General features: G+C 44.5%; 1 protein-coding gene across 2 annotated transcripts in view; it reads right to left on the reverse strand.

Annotated features, from left to right (window-relative positions):
* The window catches only part of LOC110509667 (LHFPL tetraspan subfamily member 2a protein), a 69,866-nt gene that overhangs the window by 29,638 nt on the left and 18,157 nt on the right, over positions 1-22,071 (reverse strand). The window contains exon 2 of one of the 2 annotated variants that reach the window (XM_021590682.3): positions 15,933-16,009. The exons of the other annotated variant lie outside the window; for it this stretch is intronic. The gene's annotated coding sequence lies outside the window, so the exon portion shown is untranslated. The remainder of the gene's footprint in view (positions 1-15,932; positions 16,010-22,071) is intronic. 2 annotated transcript variants of the gene reach the window in all.

Raw genomic sequence — 22,071 nt, forward strand, 5'->3', positions numbered from 1 at the left:
GAAACAACTGCTCTCTATCCCTCTCCATTGCGCTTTCTTCTCTCCCTCTCCGTGTCTGCCCCACACTAATAGACGCGCAATGGATTATGGTCATTGTAGTTAATTACCACATTTTCTGTGCTAAACTATGTAGAATATTGGCCTGTTGGAAACTACAACTCCCGACTACATTGCACAGTTCGGGCTTGATCTGACTTATCGCTAGAGAAACTGCTCATTGAGCTCACAGAAAAAAAAACGGGACGAAATTACGATTTAAATAATTGAACGGACTTTGGTCAATTAGTTGTTTAAAAAACTGAAAATAACTGACGTTTCGGTTAATCGCTCAGCACTAACACACACACAGATACCTAATAAGACCCCCTGCCAGCTGCACTGAACCTGTGACCCTAGACTTACAAACCCTAGGGTGTGTCTATGTGTGTGTACACAATACCACCCCCGCTACACTTCATCTGCACTACAGAGGACACAAAGCTGCCTGAGTCACAGTGTGACAAAGTCTCAACAGCAGGGAGTCCCTCAGCACACTACCATTGACAGGAAACTATCTGCATATCTATGGTAATGCCACAGCTACGGTAAGCGTCTCCCGGACGACGAAGTGGTTCATTCTGGGTGGTGGATGGTGCATGGTGGTCTCTCAATCGCATCTCTCTCTTCCTATTCTCTCTCCCACTCCCTGGGGATAACTGTAGGTCAAACACTCATACATACACATACTGATGCTATGGATGGAATGACTATACAATTAGATCCACACATCAGGTTTTCATTAGGAAGACCCAAATAACGTCATCCGTCCATCAACTCAGGGCAGGCAGGGGAACAACAATATGTGTGTTTCTAGACATCCCCTAAATGCTGGCCCAGGGTCAGATTTCTTCAGATCCACCTAATGGTTAAGGTTATGATTTGGGGTTAGGCTTGTAACTATCCGTTCTCTCGGACCACAGCAGTTTATGCTTTTTGCAAAACGACATGGTCTTCACTCTCCACTCCTGTCCTGAAAACCACTTTCAGCTGCTACTGTACCGCAAAGCAACTTCTGAAACACGCGCGGACTCTTCAAAAACATAAACCATTACAATAGTGGAACATTCCCATGGCCTACTATAGACCTACTGAAAAACAACTTGGGAGTCATCAGTGTGAGTCAGGATGAGGAAGAGACCCTCTTCACCTCTGGCGTAAACACAAGATCAGAGGACACACAGATTTTTGCACATACACACTTGCAAGCAGATATACCCCCCCCCCCCCCACACACACACCACAAACACACACACACACACACACCACCTAGTCCTCTGGTAATAAGTAAATAAGTATATGACTTAACAATGGTAGTAGTGCCAGTGTTTGGTGACGAATGTCTGTAGTGCTCAACATTTCCATTGTGAGAATGCCAACCTTTGCCAGGGCTACTGTGTAACCTGTTCAACACTACAGTTACATTATGATTCAGAAGATGGAACATAATATTCATAGCCCTTTATTAGACTTGGGAAGCACTGCCAATCAGGAAAAATAACACTTGAAACTGTCTTCTAAACACTATGAGGTAGAGGTGAGTGTGGAGCGCTCTCATTGGCTAAGCTGAGCTAAACATGACAACAAGTAATGTTCGTGTATATACTCTGATGAGAGAACAGCTGACACAACACCAAACAGAAGATTAGAAAAAAAAGAAAAAAAACATATTCTCCTCCTTCAGTGCAGCTCTGCTGTAGCTGTGTACTACTGGTGGTTCTGGTCCCCACACACAACTAACCGCTCACGAGCACTTGAGACCCCAGTCAGTAACTCCTCCCGTAACTCCTCCCCCCTGGACTCACAGCCAGCACTGATTGGTCAGACACCGGAGCCACAGCCCTGAGAGGGTCCACATTAAAGGTCGTCACAGGTCCAATAGGACCTAAATTCCCAAGATCCAACCGGGTCCTAAATTCGGACTTTTGTCTCGGATCTGGGAGGGACTTGGTTATGTGCAATTAAAATGTGTTTACCGACTGCTGCTGTGGTCAGAGAGAGAGAGAAGGAGAGAGAGAGAGAGAGAAGGAGAGAGAGAGAGAGAGAGAGAGAGAGAGAGAGAGAGAGAGAGAAGAGAGAGAGAGAGAGAGAGAGAGAGAGAGAGAGAGAAGGAGAGAAGGAGAGAGAGAGAAGGAGAGAAGGAGAGAGAGAGAAGGAGAGAAGGAGAGAGAGAGAAGGAGAGAGAGAGAAGGAGAGAGAGAGAGAAGGAGAGAGAGAGAGAGGAGAGAGAGGAGATAGAGAGAGGAGAGAGAGAGAGAGAGAGAGAGAGAGAGAGAGAAGGAGAGAGAGAGAGAAAAGTTAAAGGAGAAAGTGTACAGTGAAAAGTAGCCGACAAGGGGAATGTCCTCGGGAATAAGTTTTAATATTGTAGCGGACAAAGATGAGAAGAATGTTGCCTAGGCCAAATGGACTGTGGTGCAACTCGCTATTCAGGTTTGATGCAATTTTCTACCTTTCATTTATTTATTTTCGTATTTACTTTCAATTGTTTCGCCATTTATAATAATAATTATTATTATGGGCCTGCTGTAAAATAAATAGCATAATCCTATTGCTGTGATCTGTTGGGCAGCCCTATGGTAGGCAAACACTTTTCATTCTGTTAAGCTATTTTCGTTGGCCAAAAGAAGTTCCAGCTGTAATGCTGTGTTTGCCGATATATAATGTAATGTGGCCTACTATGCTACTTTCACTCAAACCATGACTTTTAACGCCGCAATATAATAACCTGTTCATATTTTCCCTTTAAACAATGACTTGACTTACTTTTGATATTACCCTAAATAAAGTTAAACAACTGTTGTGAAGGTTTGGTGTGGTATGGTTATTATTAGGCTTCGATACAGCAGGCCTATGAAGGCTGAGCCCCGGGGCGCTCCAACTGACTCCGACAATCGAGGTGAGGAAGAATGTTTTTACGCCGACCAGAGTTACTCCTTTAATCGAACAATATATCCAGATATATGGCCAAAGGTATCTGGACATCCCTTCAAATTAGTGGATTCATTTATTTCAGCCACACCCGGCGCTGACAGGTGCGTAAAATTGAGCACACAGCTATGCGATCTCCATAGACAAACATCGGAAGTAGAATGGCCCATACTGACGAGCTCAGTGACTTTCAACATGCCACTGTCATCAGATGCCACCTTCGCAACAAGTCAGTTCATCAAATCCCTGCTAGAGCTGCCCCGGTCAACTGTAAGTGCTGTTATTTTGAAGTGGAAACGTCTAGGAGCAACAACGGCTCAGCTGCGAAGTGGTAGTGCACACAAGCTCACAGAACGGAACTGCCGGGTGCTGAAGCGCGTAAAAATGGTCGGTCCTCGGTTGCAACACTCACTAGCCAGTTCCAATATGCCTCTGGAAGCAACGTCAGCACAATAACTGTTCGTCGGGAGCTTCCTGAAAAGGGTTTCCATGGCCGAGCAGCCGCACACAAGCCTAACATCACATTGCGCAATGCCACGCATCGGCTGGAGTGGTGTAAAGCTCACCGCCATTAGACTCTGGAGCAATGGAAACACGTTCTCTGGAGTGATGAATCACGCTTCACCAACATCAGTGCCCGAACTCACTAATGCTCTTGTGGCTGAATGGATGCAAGTCCCCGCAGTCTGTTTTCCAACCGTCCTTTTCGGAACGGGTCTGACTGTCCTCGGGTACATTCAGAACGGGTCTCTATTTATAAATAAATAATTTATGCATATTGCGGGTCGTGTGGCCAGTGGTTCTTCAAATCCACCTAGAATATTTAAACCCATCACATGAAGAAACAAATGCATAAGCGGTTCTTTGTGAAAGGAGTGGAGAAGGGTTAGAGAAACCATGCATCGATCCACTTGAGGTAGCAGAGCTGCAGAACACTTCAACAATGTCTGCTACTATAATCCATCTGCGTTCACCTTCAGCCCAATATAAAGACTCCTCTGTGACCCTGGGTCTATAAATGCTACAAACAGAACTCTATCTGTCTACTGCTTGTGTGTGTGTGTGTGTGTGTGTGTGTGTTAGAGAGAGGTTAATGGTCTGTTTAAGGCCATACGGTGTGGTCTTAGTCTATAGTACCACACCAGTGCTGATCTGGTTTTAATGCTGTCCTCAGCAGAAAATAGAGAATTCTAAAAGCCTCTTCAAATCCCTCCTCTGCTTTTTTTTTCTTTTTTTGGAATGTCAAAACTTCCCCTGAAAAATAAACCATCCATCTGTCCAGCTGTCCATCCATTTGGCACCTCTTAGGTGCTCTTGTCTTCATTCCTGCGTGTAATGAAATGCTATTGGACTGACAAGACAAGCTGAAGCACTATCAACTTCAGCAGTCAGCAACTCCATTAGCACCTAGGTCAGCTAACCTCTAGGCTGAGTGAAGGGTCGTTCCACCTCAAAAAGCACCAGAAAGAGGACTTTGAGATCCACCACCTCAGATTGTTCTGAAATTGTTTCTGTAGTTAGCAACAGATGAGATTATTATTTCTCCAACATTACTTGTTGATTTTTTTTTAAAGCTTGCTGCCATTAAAATGCCCATCAAATGTTGCAGTACCGACCCTTATAGCTTTGTGTTGCTGCCACTTGTGTAATTCGGTTGGGGTGAGCGGAGCCTGACACTGACAGACAGCCAGACACACACACACACACGTCTGACACGGTGTATCATTTTACCGATGGAGTGTGTATGGCAGGGCTACTCGGTGCTCTAAGGGTGATTCCTCTTGGCAGATTGTGGGTCTCCGACACAAAGCAGGCCTTCACATCAAAGACTGGAAGGATCAGAGGAGACAGCACAGACAGAAATACCCTCAGCTCTGAATATAGCAGCACACACACACACACACACACACTGCATCCCCTCTGCGCTAGCATAGAGCTCAGAGCACAGACTCACTGTACACGCGCACCCACCCACACACCCACACACACACACACACACACATGCACACGCACACACACACACACAGACGGTGGGTGGTTTGTCTTCCTTGACACAGATCAATCAACAGCATACCATAGAGCTAAACAGAGTATGAGAGAGGGACGAGCTCTTAAAGAAGAGAAAGTACAAAAGAGAAAACAGGCTGACCAGATCTATTTAGTTTGCTGACTTTGCTCCCTGGAATCAAGGTGCAGATTTTTTTTTTTTAAGCTATTGTGACAGCAATATAGTGAATGCCTACATATACCGTACAAACAAACAAAGAAAGCAGCCATTTCAGACTATTGGGGTGAAGGAGGAGGTGAGGAGAGACCCCATATACTATTGAGATGGAATGCACTTGAGTCCATTTTGTCTTGACTTCGGAGCCAGATCTCCGGACGTGCTTCACATAATATGACTCCAAGCAGTTAATACACATCCATGTGTGTTTTAGATCAGTGCCGTGCCTGTGCCTGTGTGTGTGTGTGTGTGTGTGTGTGTGTGTGTGTGTGTGTGTGTGTGTGTGTGTGTATACGCGTTCTAAATCACCCCAGTCTCCAGTCAGCGTCGAAGAGGTTATCCAGAGCCCCCTCATAAAATCCCAGTGGAAACTGATGGACGGACAAATGTAAAGAAGATGGAAAGACAGCTCACTGAGATTCCCGATGAGTCTGTGGAGTTTCCAGTCAGGGAGAAATCCTACCAACGACAGGCCACTCTGCTCTGAGACTATTCCTGTTACACTGTCACAACACTGTGGTCCGGATCTCCAACACTTACAGAGGCAGCCTATACAGTACAGTACAGCAGTGGTTCTCAAACCTCTCCCCTGGGACCTCCTGCCCTTCCATGTTTTTGATCTATTCCAGAGCTAGCACCTGATTGACCTAATCATCAAGCCTTTTGTCGCATTCATAACCAAGTGGCAAGGCGGTAAGAAAAATCCAGTTGAATGGCCCCTCCAACTGGCAATTACTAGTGGGAAACTTGTCTATCATCCCTGAGCTCTGACGTCATCTACTAAGGAAATTGCCTTATTTTTAGCGGTTAAATGTACCAACAAAACATTATTTATAAAAAGCAATCTATCAATATGGTTTTTGAATATTATAATTTGTTTACAAGCATGATTTTGTTTATGGTTGACGCAGCATGTTGGCCGTTATTTATGACATCACAACTGGTCATTTCCACCATTTCCACGTTTGCTCCTAGTTCAGGGCTAAGACTAAACTGTGAAACATCTTGTGGTCCCCAAGGTTTGGGAAACACTCCAGTACAGTATACAGCAGGTCATTCCACGCCTGCATATCTGAGTCTACATACCGATGGTAAAGATATGTAATATGGTAAAGACACACACACACACACAGACACACACACACACACACAGACACACACACACACACACACACAGACACACACACACAGACACACACAGACACACACAGACACACACAGACACACACACACACACACACACACACACACACACACACACACACACACAGTCATAAAGCTTGCCTGACTGACCACCTTACTACTAGACATTCCTGCTTTACATAACGACAGCGTTGAAAGGCCACTGGATTGTCAAAACTTCCCTGAAAAATAAACCATCCATCTGTCCATCCATTTGGCACCTCTTAGGTGCTCTTGTCTTCATTCCTGCGTGTAATGAAATGCTATTGGACTGACAAGACAAGCTGAAGCCCTATCAACTTCAGCAGTCAGCAACTCCATTAGCACCTAGGTCAGCTAACCTCTAGGCTGAGTGAAGGGTCGTTCCACCTCAAAAAGCACCAGAAAGAGGACTTCGAGATCCACCACCTCAGATTGTTCTGAAATTGTTTCTGTAGTTAGCAACAGATGAGATTATTATTTTTCCAACATTATTTGTTGAAATATAATTAGATCTCTGATAAATTAAGCTAATTGACTGCATCCAAATTGTCAATTTGAATTCATATAATATTCAATATATAGTACCTAACATCGTATTTTGACCAAACTTTTTTCTAACAATGAGTTAGACATGAAGAATCCAAATGTAACGGCACATCTCCTCTTCGTCTGAAGAGGAGTAAGGATAGGACCAAGATGCAGCGTGGTAAGTGTCCATAATGTTTTTAATAAAGACAAATGAACACTCGAACAAAAACAATAAACGATAACTTGAAATCTACAAAAACCAAAACAGTACCGTGTGGCGACAAACACACACACGGAAACAAACACCCACAAACCAACAGTGAAACCCAGACTACCTAAGTATGATTCTCAATCAGAGACAACTAACGACACCTGCCTCTGATTGAGAACCATACTAGGCCGAAACAGAAACCAAACATGGAAAAACAAACATAGAATGCCCACCAAAACTCACGCCCTGACCATACTAAATAAAGACAAAACGAAGGAAATAAAGGTCAGAACGTGACACCAAAGGAATGGTCAAAGGAATGGTCAGAAGCCACCGACACTCCATACAACTGCGGCTTTGAGTATTGTTTCTCTGTAAAGTATTTCCAATTTGGTGACGTTTTTCCTCCTGTTCAGAGAAATTAGAGAAATTCCGAGAAATTGAAGTTAATCTCATCCTACATCCTGATACTACCAGGTTCTGACCACTAGATGGTGCTGTTTATGGTGTTTTATTGACAATTTATTTGGATTTCTTATGCCTTACTCATTGTTGGAAAAAAGTTTTGTCCAAATCAGATGTTAGGTACTATATTTACTGAATATTATATGAATCCTATAAATTAAAATGCCCAATATGGATGATAGGATTAGCATTCTTTCTTGGAATATAATTTTATCTGTTTCTAACTATAGAAACGATTACAGGACTATCTGAGATTGTGGGTCATGGCTTGCTGAAATTACATGGAATGACCCTGTAGTGAATGTCTAGTAGCAGATATTGTGGTTGTATATTGTATCTTTCCATGTGCATAGGGACTGAGGAGGTGTAAACACAGGGCTGTGTTGAAGGTGAGGGAGTCTCAGCTATTTCGGAGTGTGGAAAAAAGACAAAAGAGAAGGAGGAAAGAGAAGGACATAAGAGGGTGTTTTCTCAGCTGAGGGGCAGTGGTTGGATCCACCCGTCACAGAAGTCTCAATGCCTTTCCTTTTCTCTTCTCTTCCTCCAATCTCTTTCCTTCCTCATGTGTATGTTTGTATATGTGTTTGAATTTTGTGAGGGTGGGAGTATTGGGCATATTACAGGAAGAGACTTGGAGGGGGGTCCGGGTGTGTGTGTTTGTTTGAGTGTGTGCGTCTTCTTCGTCTTCTTCTTCTCACATTGATATGGCCCTATAACACGGACACAATCACAGAATCCAGACATTCATATTTGGAACAATATTCAGAAATGTATTGAACTTAGTAAATGTATTGAAAATGAATTAATTTGGGGCCTCCCAGGTGGCGCAGTGGTCTAGGGCACTGTATCGCAGTGCTAGCTGTGCCACCAGAGACTCTGGGTTCGCACCCAGAGAGAGGTCCGTGGGGCGACGCACAATTGGCCTAGTGTCGTCCGGGTTAGGGAGGGTTTGGCCGGTAGGGATATCCTTGTCTCATCGCGCACCAGCGACTCGTTTCGGAGGACGTATGACTTTCGACCTTCATCTCTTCCGAGCCCGTACGGGAGTTGTAGCAATGAGACAAGATAGTAACTACTAATAATTGGATACTACGAAAAGGGGCTAAAAAAAAATTCAAAAGAAGAAAAAAAACACAAAAAAAAAAATTAATTTTCCTAAGTTAATCATAATATATGAACAGAATGCTAGAGTGATTCGTATTTCCTGCAACTTTCTGAAGAGCAATGAGAATTCCCCGTCTGTGTATGTGCAGTGCGCACATCGACCAATTTGTGTAACCGTTAGCATGATGCTAATTAAAAGTCTTCTGGTAGATGGAAAGAAAGAAGCCTTAATTAAATGTTAACTACAAAGCCGTGCATTCGGAAAGTATTCATTCCCCTTGACTTTTTCCACATTTTGTTACATTACAGTCTTATTCAAAAATGTACGGTACTTGTTTTGCAAACTCTACCATCACATGAACACTGCTAAACAGCCTCTGCTAGGTGGGCACTGGTATTAAAGGGTAACTACACCAAAAAATGTCAATTTACATTTTTTCCCAGACCTCAAAAGTGGTCTCCTAATGTGGTTTAAGCATTGTTGTGGACTTACAACATCTAATTTAGCTGTTTTTTTTATTTTAAAAAGTGTTCTTTTGAGAGTGAAAACCTGAAGAAAGAGGGGGAAACGGAAACTTGGAGAAAAAAAACTAAATGGAATCAGGCAAAAAATAAAACAGATTTTATACCGCCCTAAATTGACTGGCCTCTGTGGAGCCCAGTGTCTCTGAGGTCTCTGAGGTTAAGAGGATGTTGGAAAAAAAATGACCATCTGACATATCAGAGTCTGCCGTTGTCTTAGTGGGTGGCCAACCAGCAACGCCCCCAGAGAGAGACAGACCGCCAGGCCACACCAGGGGGAGTGGAGTAGGGTTGTTTTGGACAGTCATCTTGTGGAAAGATCTCTGTTTGCTGTTTCAGTGGCACCGCAACAGGACGTTTTTTCCCAGTTCCTCTGTTTGTGATCTCTGAGCAGTTAGACTACACTGCTGTGATGTCATGCCTCCTTGGAGATGTTTGAAAGACACACACACACACACACACACACACACACACACACACACACACACACACACACACACACACACACACACACACACACACACACACACACACACACACACACACACACACACACACACACACACACACAAAAAGAAGAAAAGCAACCAAACAAACCCAGATAATATGCTCAACAGTATACAACAGCTCTCACAAAGACCAGGAGAAATCAGAAAACTATTCAACAACATAACAGACTGACAAGAAAAAGACTGCTTTTTCAGTAAGGTCTTAAAACCCCACTTCCCACTGACCAACAGGCTCTCTAGGCCTTAACACTGGTCCCATTATACTTAACCATTTCCAGCCCTCCTTAACCCTTCACATGACCCCAGAATGAAAAGGGGGAGAGGAAAGTCCTTACACTCCCAATCCTCAGCCAAATCCTTTGTGAATGCTTCTGTTTTCCTAACAGGGAGTCAGTAATGTTCCGGAGGGGTTGTGTCCTGCCCAGGGGATGACAGCAGTTTGATTTCAAACTAACTGACCTGAGGGTAACTGCAGAACCTCCCACTGTGCTCCCCAGCACAGAACACTATAGACCTGCTGCTAGATGGAAATCTAATGTCTTAATGCTTTAGACCAACGACCCTCAGGGCAGACCAGGGACTGTGTGTGTGTGTGTATGTGTGCGCGTGCGTGCGTGTGCGTGCGTGTGTGTGTTATATAGGCGCTCTCAGGAAAACCTGATACTATGCTCCAATCAACAACAGTAAGCACTCACTGGTCCACAGAGGTGTGGGGGAGTTGTACACTGGCTCAGAATCTCAGCCTTCCTATAATAATAAGAGCATCAGGTGATATTGCGTCTGGTGCCCGCTCGCAGCTAAACTAAATAAAGGTCCAATGCAGATGGTTTTTCTTTCTTCTGAAAAAATATAATTTCTGGGTAATAATTAAGTACCTTACTGAGATTGTTTTCAATTAAAATGGTTCAACAGAGCAATTTCTCAAGCAAGAATTTTGCTAGGACTGTCTGTGAGTGGTCTGAGTAGGGGAGGGGGAAACTGAAAACTAGCTGTTGTCGGCAGAGAGGTTAGGAACTCCCTTTCTTATTGGTCTGTTAACTAATTTACCTTCAGCAGGGAGGCCAAAATTCCATTCCCCCGAAACAGGCTGACGTTTCAGGCAGCTCTTACACTAAAAGGGCATTATCATCATTATCATCACAATTTCACAGTATTATTCATAGTGTGGAAATATAAAACACAGAAGAAACACGTTTTTGACTGCACTGGGCCTTTACGAGAGTGTGTGGGGGTGGAGATGGTGAAAGATGAGGAGAGAGGTAGAAAGGAAATAGGAAACTGAGGAGAGAAAGACAAGGTGAGAAAGTGAGAGATGTGGACGTGTGTAGGTATTGTCTGGCTGGTTTCGGGGGTAAGTTGGATGTGACATGGCTTTCAACTGGAGACAAAGAGAACGGTGTTACAGACAGTCACGCTCCAGGGAGAATAACTCTACCGCTCTCACTCTACTGTCTGATACACACGCACGCACGCACACACGCACACACACACACACACACACACACACACACACACACACACTCACACACAAGCAATTTGAAGTCATCGCTAAAAATCTCACAGATAACAACAAAAACTAAAAAGATAACAACCTTTTGAACCTGAGCGATAACATTCCTCAGATCTACAGGCTGTGTGCTTAATCCGGTACACAGAGAGACAGGAAGAGCACCAAAACAGGTACCAGATAACAGGAACTGATCCCATGACACTCTCAGAAACCCCCTTATCCTATCCTCTCTATTCTCTCTGCCCAGGCCAGTGACAATCAGCAGTGATGATTGTGTTTATTGTTTCAGGGGCTTTCCTCGTTGAGATGACCTTCCCAGATGGTCTCAGCTAGCCAGGCAGGCCAGAGCAGAGCAGTATCACTCACACCATTTTTTTCCCACCATGTTGGAAAAACGTTGTCTTCCTCATTCCTGCCGGTTCCACATAATAAACAGACTGGACTGATCTTCTGTGTCGGGGGTGGGGGGGGGGGGGGGGGAGGAATAATACAGCCCGTGAACTTGGTGAGAGGAGGAGGAAGTCAGTTTCCCCTATATACATTTAGCAGAGGCGCACTGCAAAACTGTGGACACCTGCTCGTCAAACATCTCATTCCAAAATCATGGGCATTAATATGGAGCTGGTCCCCCCCTTTGCTGCTATAACAGCCTCCACTCTCTGGGAAGACTTTTCACTAGATGTTGGAACATTGCTGTGGGGACTTGCTTCCATTCAGCCACAAGAGCATGAGTGAGGTCGGGCACTGATGTTGGGCGATTAGGCCTTGCTCGCAGTTGGCATTCCAATTCATCCCAAAGGTGTTCGATTGGGTTAAGGTCAGGGCTCTATGCAGGCCAGTCAAGTTCTTCCACACCGATCTCCCCAATTTCGTGATATCCAATTGGTAGTTACAGTCTTGTCCCATCGCTGCAACTCCAGTACTGACTCGGGAGAGGCGAATGTCAAGAGCCATGTGTCCTCCAAAACCATGACCCTGCCAAGCCGCACTGCTTCTTGATGCACTGCTTGCTTAACCCGGAAGCCAGCCGCACCAATGTGTCGGAGCAAACACTGTACAACTGGCGACTAGAGAGCGATGGGACAAGGACATCCCGGTCGGCCAAACCCTCCCCTAACCCGGACGACGCTGGGCCAATTGTGCGCCGCCTCATGGGTCTCCCGGTCACAGCCTGTGATCGAACCCGGGTCTGTAGTGATGCCTCAAGCACTGAGATGCAGTGCCTTAGACCGCTGCCCCACTCAGGAGGTCTTCGACGAACCATTTCTGTATGGACGTCGCTTTGTGCATAGGGGCAATTGTTATGCTGAAACAGGAAAGGGCCTTCCCCAAACTGCTGCCACAAAGTTGGAATTGTCTAGAATGTCATTGTATGCTGTAGTGTTAAGATTTCCCTTCACTGGAACCAAGGGGCCTAGCACAAACTATGAAAAACAGCCCCAGACCATTTTTCCTCCACCACCAAACTTTACATTTGGCACTATGCATTCGGGCAGGTAGTGTTCTCCTGGCATCCGCCAAACCCAGATTCATCCATTGGACTGACAGATGGTGAAGCGTGATTCATCACTCCAGAGAACGCTTTTACACTTCACCACTCCAGGCGAAGCTTGGCATTGTGCATGGTAATCTTAGACTTGTGTGCGGCTGCTCGGCCATAGAAACCCATTTTGGAAAGCTCCCGACCAAGAGTTCTTGTGCTGACGTTGCTTCCAGAGGCAGTTTGGAACTCGGTAGTGAGTGTTGCAACCGAGGACAGATGATTTTTACGAGTGTCATCACTCAGTGGTTCCATTCTTTGAGCTTGTGTGGCCAACTACTTCGCAGCTGAGCCGTTGTTGCTCCTAGACGTTTCCACTTTACAATAACAGCACTTACAGTACAGTTGACCGGGGCAGCTCTATCAGGGCAGAAATTTGGTGAACTGACTTGTTGGAAATCAAATCAAAGTAAATTTTATTGGTCACATACACATGGTTAGCAGATGTTAATGCGAGTCTAGCAAAATGCTTGTGCTTCTAGTTCCAACCATGCAGTAATATCTAACAAGTAATCTAACAATTTCACAACAACTACCTAATACAGACAAGTGTAAAGGAATGAATAAGAATATGTACACATACATATATGGATGAGCGAGGGAGGGCTTTGTATGCGTCGTGGAAGTTAGAGTAACAATGATCCAGAATGCTGTCAGCCCGGGTCGCGCATTCGAAATGCTGATAAAATTTATGGAGCCATGTTTTCAGATTAGCTTTGTTAAAACCCCCAGCTACAATAAATGCATCCTTAGGATATATGGTTTCCAGTTTACATAGAGTCCAATTAAGTTCTTTCAGGGCATTCGAGGTGTCTGCTTGGGGGGATATACAGGACTGTGATTATAATCGAAGAGAATTCTCTTGGTAGATGATGCGGTCTGCATTTGATTGTAAGGAATTCTAGGTCAGGTGAACAAAAGGACTTGAGTTCCTGTATGTTGTTATGATCATATCACGACTCGTTAATCATAACGCATACACCACCGCCCTTCTTCTTATCAGAGAGATGTTTGTTTCTGTCGGCGTGATGCGTGAAGAAACCAGGTGTCTGTACCGACTCTGATAACGTATCCCAAGTGAGCCATGTTTCCGTGAAACAGAGAATGTTACAATCTCTGATGTCTCTCTGGAAGGCAACCGTAGCTCGAATTTCGTCTACCTTGTTGTCAAGAGACTGGGCATTGACGAGTAGTATACTTGGGAGCGGTGAGCAATGTGCCCGTCTACGGAGCCTGACCAGAAGACCGCTGCGTCTGCCCCGCCATTGTTTTGGGTCGCCTACTGGGATCCGATCCATTGTCCTGGGTGGTGTTCCAAACAGAGGATCCGCTTCGGGAAAGTCGTATTCCCGGTCGTAATGTTGTTAAGTTGACGTTGCTCTCATATCCAATAGTTCTTCCCAGCTGTATGTAATGAGACTTAAGATTTCCTGGGGTAACAATGTAAGAAATAATACATTTAAAAAAAACATAATACTGCATAGTTTCCTAAGAACGCGAAGCGAGGCGACCATCTCTGTCGGCGCCAGTGGCATCCTACGGTACCACATTAAATGTCACTGAGCTCTGCAGTAAGGCCATTCTACTGCCAATGTTTTCCTATGGAGATTGCATGGCTGTGTGTTCGATGTTATACACCTGTCAGCAACTGGTGTGGCTGAAATAGCCGAATCCACTAATTTCAAGGGGTGTCCACATACTTTGTGTATGTAGAAAAGATAATGTAGCAATATATTTCATAAGCTCATCTATGAGAACTTACAATCACCAAAATAAAAACTAGACAATCAGGGAGAATCTGAAATTCAAAAAATGGCATGGCATGGGGGTCCCCACTGATCTTATTATGTTTGAATCACTCAGATAACATAAGAAAAATGCAAAAGCCATGGCAAAATGTGTATAATTGCAAGAAATTCGCTTTAAACCTGAAAATGATCTCAACCCCATGGAGAAATGTTTCGAATTGCAGGAAATGTGTTTCGAAACTAAACATTTTCTCTCAGCCCCATAGCAAATGTGTAGAATTGCAGTAAACTAGCTTTAAAAGGGTCAAATGTTTGCTTTGCCCCATAGTAAAATGTGTAGAATTGCAGTAAACTAGCTTTAAAAGGGTCAAATGTTTGCTTTGCCCCATAGTAAAATGTGTAGAATTGCAGGAAAGTTGCTTTCAAACAGCAACATTTTGTCTCAGCGGTAAAACACCGCATTGGCCATGCCCACTAACTATGCCACCGCTGCTAAAACAAATCCTAAGGGAAATATGGGTTGTTGCTGGGGTTTTAAGGTGTCATTGTCTTTGGGTTTATGGGGGTTATGGTGGTTCAACCAGCTAACACTACAGTATACTGTAATTCACTAAAGCACAGAGAACTAAATTATTAGTACTGTAAAAATACTGCTAGGCTACAGTATGTCTTGGCTTGAGAACCGGGGTTATGATCCCCTAGCATATGTAACATTCACATAAAGATGATTCTTGTCTGAGACCTGAAGACCTCGAGTTAATGCCTATAGCACTCAGACAACCTAGGTTCAAATCAGCTGACACATGCTTACAGTTGAACAATGGGACCTTGGGGACAAGGCTGTCGTTCCATCAGGTTAGGACAGGTGCCAGGAACCCAATACAATAGCAACAAAGACAGGAAACCATGGCTCTGTTTGTTTGAGTGGACAAGGTTAGCTACGCAGTTGGGTATTATTATTATTATTATAATGATGATGCAACAGGTATTATTAGTTCTCCTAATCTGATTTGTTAAAAATACAATGGGAAAAGCAGCACAAGGCAGGTTATGCACGTTATGCATGTTAAAGGGGCAGTTTGGGATTTTGGCAACGAGCTCTTTATCTACTTCCCCAGAGTCAGATGAACTCATGGATACCATTTTTATGTCTCTGCGTCCAATATGTAGGAAGTTAGAGGTAGTCACTGCGCTAACGCCTCATTAGCAACTTCCATCGAACTGAACAGATACATAAAAATGGTATCCATGAGTTCATCTGACTCTGGGGAAGTAGATAAATGGCTTAATTGCCAAAATCACAAACTATCCCATTACGTTTCAGAATTCGGTTCTCCATGAGGTCAATAGATTTATCCTGGAATCAGAATCGGACTCAGAATGATGTCAGATCTACTGTTTCGTATAGTTCAGACCATGCCGTGTACCGAATGTGCTAACCTTTTGTGTGGAGTCTTGAGGACGAGCCAGAGTCAGGTTCACTTCAGACCTGGTTATGCAAGTCTTCTCTTCAGAACCTGTAGAGGCAGCAGAGATGATGCATTACAGAGTGACACACACACTCTCGCGCTTGTGCACATGCCAACTGCTTATATTATGAAACCACAGCATCTCTAGAGAGACCACAGGTTGACCAGTCAGGAGCTCCGTCAGTTTTGGCTCCCTGACAAAATGAGATGCTATTTTATTTTCCACTCAACCTGAGGAGTCTGAGGAGGAGGTTTAGAGAGAGAGCCATCACACCTGGAGAGATATGGAAACTGTTCAACAGAGCGTATCCTTTAATAAAAGGGTCTGCATCCCTCATTTACCCAAAGCTGCAGCAAGAACGCATAATATAGGTTATGCTAGAAACATTAGCATACTGTTAAGCAAGGGAAGTTCCATTTCAACATATACTTGGGGCGGCAAGTAGCCTAGTGTTTAGAGTGTTAAACTAGAAACCGAAAGGTTGCAAGCTCGAATCTCCGAGCTGACAAGGTAAAAATCTGTCGTTCTACCCCTGAACAAGGCAGTCATTGGAAATAAGAGTTTGTTCTTAACTGACTTGCCTAGACAAAAAAAAAATATCATTTTGGTTGAAGGATCTACAATCACGCCTGACAAGACCAATGAAAACCGCTCTTTGCTGGATGCCCCACCTTCCACAGGTGATAAGCGTGCGGCCCGGATTCTTTCATTCAATTATTTCTCTCTTCACCTCGGTGTGAACAGGAAGGATTCACTACAACAAACAATTGGAACACGAGACTGTCTTACATTAGTCACCCCTGTTGTCGTAGGTTTGGCAAGCGAGGCCGGAGATTTGGTTCCTATAGGCCTGGCCCTAGGGAGGGCCAATCTGATGGCTAAATCGTGCCATAAGACGGCTGAAATCGCAATGTCTGCTTAAAAGCCATACTGGCTGCCAATTCCTGATCTTCTGAGAACATTATTTGAAGGGTCGCCTGAAGCGTGAGAGGAATGGGAGATACATCAGTTCTGAGGCAGAGGGCTCATAGTGAGGATGACTGGCTACTATTTTGAACTGTGTGTGATGAGCTTTCTGGCCCTCAGAGCTGCTGAGGCGTCATCCAACTGGGTGCTACTCAGAGTGGAAGAAGAGACATCCAGTGGCTCTAAGAGTCAGGCTGGTTCCCAGAATTTCCCTCTTCAAGTTCGTCAGCAGGATCCATCACCATCATCTACCATCCTCTGACCTGCTCCCTTCGCTCAAACTATGAACTGACCCTTGGTGACATCGTAGTGTGACGTGATAATCATAAAAGACAGCTGGGACAGGAGAGGGACACTTGGCAACACGCCGTGTGCACAATACCCAGACTGACGCATCTGGGGGGGGGGGGGGGGGGTCAGGTCTGAGTGGTCTGCCATGGGCCGTTTTCATTTAGGATCCGTTGGGATCCAGGCTTGGGGCATGATCCTATTTCCCCATAGTATGTTGTACCGAAGTTGACTGACTGAAAGGGAATGTAACGTTATGAATATAATTACTGTTCCCTGAAGGAGGGAAACAAGGTACCTGTTTAGCCCCGCTCCGCTCGTTACGGGGCTCGGTGACGGGAAGGAATGAATCCGAGCCTCACGCTCGTGACCTAAGGCAGGGCTTCCAGCGAGGATAAGTTTTCATTGGCATTGTCAGGCGTCATAGTGGATTATACCTTGTTTCCCTCCTTCAGGGAACAGTAGTTATAGTCATAATGTTCCATTTGTGGAATGACTGTGTGTGTTCTCAAGAGGAACACTGTGGCATGGCATCTAGAGCCAACTGATTTACAGAATACAGCTTTACTGTCGGAGAGAGACGGAGTAGATTAGAAGGAGGAATCACTGGGGTTGTTTCAAGGGTTGCTCTGCAGTTTTAGGTTGTTCACACACCTTATTTCCAGGTGCATATGGAAAACAATACAGATTTAAACTCCAGGGAGATTTACACTGAGTGTACAAAACATTAAGAACACTTGCTCTTTCCATGACATAGACTGACCAGATGAATCCAGGTGAAAGCTATGATCCCTTATTGATGTCACTTGTTAAATCCACTTCAAGCACTGTAGATGAAGGGGAGAAGACAGGTTAATAAGGCTCTTTTAGCCTTGAGGCAATTGAGAAATGGATTGTGTATGTGTGCCATTCAGAGTGTGAATGGGCAAGACAAAATAATGAAGTGCTTTTGAACGTGGTATGGTAGTAGGTGCCAGGCGCACCGGTTTGTGTAAAGAATTGCAACGCTGCTGGGTTTTTCACGCTCAACAGTTTCCTCTATCAATAGTTTTCCACTACCCAAAGGACATCCAGCCAACTTGCAGTGGTATAAAGTACTTAAGTAAAAATACTTTATAGTACTACTTAAGTAGTTTTTTTGGGGTATCTGTACTTTACTTTACTATTTATATTTTTGACAACTTTTACTTTTACTTCACTACATTCCTAAAGAAAATCATGTACTTTTTACTTTTTACATTTTCCCTGATACCCAAAAGTACTCGATACATTTTGAAAGCTTAGCAGGACAGAAAAATGGTCCAATTCACGCACTTATCAATAGAACATCCCTGGTCATCCCTACTGCCTCTGATCTGGCGGACTCACTGAACACATGCTTTGTTTGTAAATGATGTCTGAGTGTTGGAGTGTGCAACTGGCTATCTGTACATTTTTTTTTAACTAGAAAATGTGGCCGTCTGCTCTGCTTAATATAAGGAATTTTAAATGATTTATACTTGTCCTTTTACTTTGGATACTTGAGTATATTTGAGCATTTACATTTACTTTTGATACTTAAGTATATTTAAAACCAAATACTTTTAGACTTTTACTCAAGTAGTATTTTACTGAGTGACTTTCACTTTTACTTGAGTAATTTTCTATTAAGGTATCTTTACTTTTGTTCAAGTATGACAAGTTGGTACTTTTTCCAACACTGCCAACTTAACACAACTGTGGGAAGCATTGGAGTCAACATGGGCCAGCATCCATGTGGAACGCTTTCGACACCTCCTAGAGTCCATACCCCAAAGAATTGAGGCTGTTCTGAGGGCAAAAGGGGGGGGGGGGGGGGGTGCAACTCAATATTAGGAAGGTGTTCTTAATGTGTTGTCCACAACCATCTTCAAACAGACAATGCTGTTTACTTTTTGAGGGGGTTTGTGATGAAACAGGGGGATGAAGAGCTGTGTTAATAGCTTCCCCCACTCTGAATGTGAGTAGCCTACTATGAAGACATATGTTTCAGAACACACCACCTTAAGCATCAGCTACGTAAAGTAGGAGCACTCTACTTAATGTCCACCAGTTCAATAATCAATATCCTGCAAGAAACGTCTCAACGGCTACAGTATATCATGATCTCAGCTTCCTGAGGAAAAGGAACGATCCATAAACAACCGTTCATTTCCCATACTTCTTTTTTTTTGTCCAGCTCCTGATCCCAACGAGATCATGTTTGTTGTGTGGCAGGTCTGCTATTGTGATAGTGAGGCAGTAATGTTATCTATGGGCTTTCTGGGAGGATAAGAGCCAGAGGAGAACTAGACATTCCCAGAAAGATGACTGACATCCGACACTATGCGGGGAGTGTTTGTTTGGGGGGTCTGAGAGCCTTATTATCCGTTACTGGATCCAGCTGCTCTTGTGATAACATCTGACCAACAACAGCTCTCAGCTGATCAGGTGAGTGAACAGCCTAATAGGTTTATCAGTGGGATACCTCCCACCCCTTTGGGCTATCATGGTTATCAATAGACTGCCCCCGGAGAGCACTCAGGACTTCTTCAAACACTTGACACCTGCCTTGGCCCTGGGCCACTAGAACACAGACTACCATTGTCAGTTTGAAAGGAGAGTGCAATTCACCCCTTCAACTCAGATTTACTGAAGCAAAGCCAGGGCATCGGTCCTTACTCCTCCACCCAGAGGTATGCCAAGTAGAGTGAGATATCATGTTCTTATCATCATACCGTAATGTTTAATGCACACATACACTTCACACGTCCCCTCTGAAGGCTTTCTAGGTTTCCATTGTGTGTATGTGTCCGAGTGTGTGTTCGTGTTCGTGCGCGTGCATGTGCCATTTGACGTCGTTACTCAGCTGAACCCGAACAGTGTCGATTCGAGGTTCTTGCAGAGTATTTCCCAATAACAGAGCTGAAGACTCAGGTCACAGTAAATGACCCTGGCCAAGGGGCTTTTCCCTCCACTATCACAACCCAGTTACACAGTCACACAGTTACGACAAGCTCGGTCAAATCGTACACCGTTTCTCTCCTGATAGTGGAGCATAGAAGTGTGTGGCTGCATAACATAGTATAGGGAATAAGATGTCCTCTGAGATTTCCTATATAATATGTCCACTGTGGCCAACCCCACCATAGTGGGGTCTCTCTTATAGCCGTTAGGGAGTTCGGGGAAGAGGTGGGTTGTTTGGGGAAGTGAAGTGATGGAGTGGGGAAGGAGGGGGCTTACTGGGGGACTCTCTCTGGTCCTAAACGTTTCTCAAGCTGTGATTGAATCCCCGAACGACAGAAGCGATGGTCAGTATTGCTTTACTCTCTTTCTCTCTCGCTCTCACACACACACGCACGCACGCACACGCACGCACACGCACACGCACGCACGCACACACACCTCTCACCTGGCTATACGTGTGTTTGAAAGACCAAGGGGGTGAGAGAGAAAGTGAAAGGAGGCGGTAGGGATCAAAATGTAGAGAAAAGGCGGAGAGTTGAGGAGACAAATATCACAGAAACAGAACGCTTCCTCGGAAGACGCTTTCTGTATCATATCTCTCCATCTGTTACACACTGGCACTCCTCCGCTCACTCTCAGTGCTTTCTTGTGTATCAGATGAACGCGTACAGTAAACTGAACTGGAAAAACTGTGTTCTCCAATGTTTTTCATAGCTGCTCGTGACTATTTACACAACACCAAACACATAGTTGGTCGTCTTGACCAATAGTCACCCTTTATGTACAGTATGTTTCCATGTTTACGTCTTGGACACACGGGCAATATCCATGGTAATTCAATGACTGTTTATTCCAAGTATGGGATATACATTCATTGCAAGGAAGACACACATACACTGTGAAGAATGTTTACACATGACTCCATTAGGGTTGTGTAAAATGTGTTGCTATCGCTGATTGCGATACGTGTGAAATGGGCTTTAAATAAAGTTTGATTCGATGTGTTTATTCTGACTCCACTCTATAAGAAACGCCTGCTGACATTGCCAGCAGCATACCACCCTGCATCCCACTGCTGGCTTGCCTCTGAAGCTAAGGAGGGACGGTCCTGGTCGATCTCTTGATGGGAGACCAGATGCTGTTGGAGGGCCACTAGGGGGCACTCTTCCTTCCAGTCTAAGAAAATCCTAATCCCCCAGGGCAGTGGGGACACTGCCCTGCACAGTGTGCCGTCTTTCGGCTGGGACGTTAAAAGGTTGTCCTGACTCTCTGTGGTCACAAAACATCCCATGGCACTTATCGCAAGAGTAGGGGTGTTAACCCTGGATACGACTGTATATTATAAGAGAAATTTTGAAATACTGAGATGACAAACACAACCAATGATAACCAAGCTATAAACTCTGTTCTGTTCCTACTCTGCTGGCCAGCTGTCTTACATTTAACACACATTACGTTGGGAGACCAGAGAGGAGACCAGGGCCTTTGAAAGCCTTGCCAGGAGCTCTTCAAAGAGACGAGAGGAGGAAAAGGAAAAAGCTTTGGATTTGTGGTGCCGCTGAGCTTCCGTTTGGTGTCAGGGCTAGCTAGCTGCCTCAGAGAGAGAGAGAGAGAGAGAGAGAGAGAGAGAGAGAGAGAGAGAGAGAGAGAGAGAGAGACAGAGAGAGAGAGACAGAGAGACAGAGACAGAGAGAGAGAGAGAGAGAGAGAGAGAGAGAGAGAGAGAGAGAGAGAGAGAGAGAGAGAGAGAGAGAGAGAGAGAGAGAGAGAGAGAGAGAGAGAGAGAGAGAGAGAAAGAAAGAAAGAAAGAAAGAAAGAAAGAGAGAGAGAGAGAGAGAAAGAAAGAAAGAAAGAAAGAAAGAAAGAAAGAAAGAAAGAAAGAAAGAAAGAA

The sequence above is a fragment of the Oncorhynchus mykiss genome, chromosome 29 (assembly GCF_057628025.1).
Source record: "Oncorhynchus mykiss isolate SJ-2025 chromosome 29, ASM5762802v1, whole genome shotgun sequence".
NCBI classification, from domain to species: Eukaryota; Metazoa; Chordata; class Actinopteri; order Salmoniformes; family Salmonidae; genus Oncorhynchus; species Oncorhynchus mykiss.